At 34.2% G+C, this 2,058-nt stretch overlaps 1 protein-coding gene across 1 annotated transcript in view; it reads right to left on the reverse strand.

The window, feature by feature from the left end:
• adamts3 (ADAM metallopeptidase with thrombospondin type 1 motif, 3) overlaps window positions 1–2,058 on the reverse strand; it is a 90,523-nt gene that overhangs the window by 26,718 nt on the left and 61,747 nt on the right. The gene's annotated exons all lie outside the window — the stretch shown is intronic.

The raw sequence follows: 2,058 nt of genomic DNA on the forward strand, positions 1-2,058 counted from the left end.
TGTTATTAATGTTTTTCACAGACGCAGTAAATCAACTGTGAAACCTGAGCTGCCTCCGCACGGCAATTAATAGTATGTGTAAACAAATCTAGAAGGTGACGTACACAAATGTGTGTCATCTCTGTTGTGTGCATCGCATGCTGGTGCATCACTAACACAATATTTGCATTTTTATAACAAATGATTGCCAAAGAAAATAAACATAAATATGAAAAAAAAAAAAAAAGGTTTGTGTATTGATTTATACACAAACTTATTCTGGCTACCACTCGGGGGCAATTATTGGACCTGAGCTTCTGTTTAGTGCTGAAGACACACTGCATTGCAGTGGATAAGGATATACAGGAGAGAATATGAGACACAGTGGAGATGGAACTGAATCAGAATTAGTAAGAAATAGGGAGGAAATGTGTAGCATCCAAGATAGGAACAAGAGGAGAATCATCTTTGAATTAACAAAAAAAATAAAGTCCCTATAAAATATATATTTTTTTATTAATATATATTTTATATATTTTTATTTATTTACTTTATTTTTTACTGATTTTATATAAATATATAAAAAAAGCATCTTTGAACTAACAAAAACAAAAAGAGTTTATGCTGAAACACGAAAGTGTTGTATTTGCATGTATAGTAGGGCACACTGCAATTATTATGCACGTGATCACACCACAGGCACTGTACATCATACATGGGCTGGTAGCCAAAACGCCCCTTACTGACCTTTGTTATAACTGAACGTGTGTGGATATTTTAATCTACATGAATGATCGGTTTAACACTATGCTATCCAACTGTGTTGTAGTGCTGATGACTGCTTGTTTTTTTGTTTTGTTTTGTTGTTTATGTAAGTGACCATTACAGCAGAGTAATGTTGTATGTATTTGTGATACACCTGCAAAGAAGCCTTCCGCAATTTCGTTATGTTCTAACCAGACATAATGACAATAAAGCCTATTCTATTTTATTCTATTCTAGAATGTATTCTACTGTTCATAAGAACACAACAAAACTTTAATTATTTTCCCCCACTCTGATGTTCTCATTACCGCTGTGTCACATACAGTATATAATAGTGCTTCCTGGTTGATTTCCATATTAATTGAAACCCAGCCTGAAGAAGTACCGGTGAGAGTACTTGGTGTCAGTGAGTACTGTACACAAAAGAAAACACTTGCACTTGTATCAGTAAAAATAGTACTGGAACAAAGGCCACCACAAGTACTGGAATACCATACTTCAAAACTAAATAACTAACACTGATAAAAGTACGTGTACATATTATATTTCCTTGTTTTGTCACTTTTCCACATTAAAACAGACTCTTGACACACACAAAATGTGCTGGAAATGAAGTGATGCAGATTTTCTTTACAGATTTTTGTGACTTTTTAGAGAATTAACTGCGAAAAAGCTTCTTTTTTTTTCCACAAGTTATAAATGCAGTCCTTTCAGCTTTCACTGTACATATAATGCAGACAGAAAGTGCACTCCACAGAGTCAATGTGAAAACTGCTTGATAAAATGGATTTAATGACTCGGAATTTCCTCCATGATGTTTCTTTTTTTTATTTTTTTTAAACTATAAACCGTATTGAAATGACAGCCATTGCAATATGCAAAAAGCCACATTCACTTCCCATGAGGTGTTAAAGCCCACACTAATACCCCTTCAATAGCCCTAATGTTTTAGGTCATGTTTCAAAAATCACCCCATCCAACCCTTTCCTTTTTTTCCACATATGTTTGGTTTCTCTAAACCATTAGGAAACAACGCAGCCTCTAGAGGCTGTTTCATCCAAGAGTGTCGACCAGCTGGTGGTCACCTCCGTGTGCTGAGTCTAGTCGGGGGCTGAGCTCATAAAAAAAGCAGTCTGCTGCTGTGTCAGGAAGCAAGTCCAATAAAAACAGGTAAACAGGACAATGAATCCACAGGGAGGAAAACCAAAGAATTATGCTGACATATAAATATACATTATATATATACACACATATATATATATACATACATATACACATATATATAATTATATATATATATATATTATATATATA

The sequence above is a fragment of the Cynoglossus semilaevis genome, chromosome Z (genome assembly GCF_000523025.1).
Source record: "Cynoglossus semilaevis isolate Cse_v1.0 chromosome Z, Cse_v1.0, whole genome shotgun sequence".
NCBI lineage: Eukaryota > Metazoa > Chordata > Actinopteri > Pleuronectiformes > Cynoglossidae > Cynoglossus > Cynoglossus semilaevis.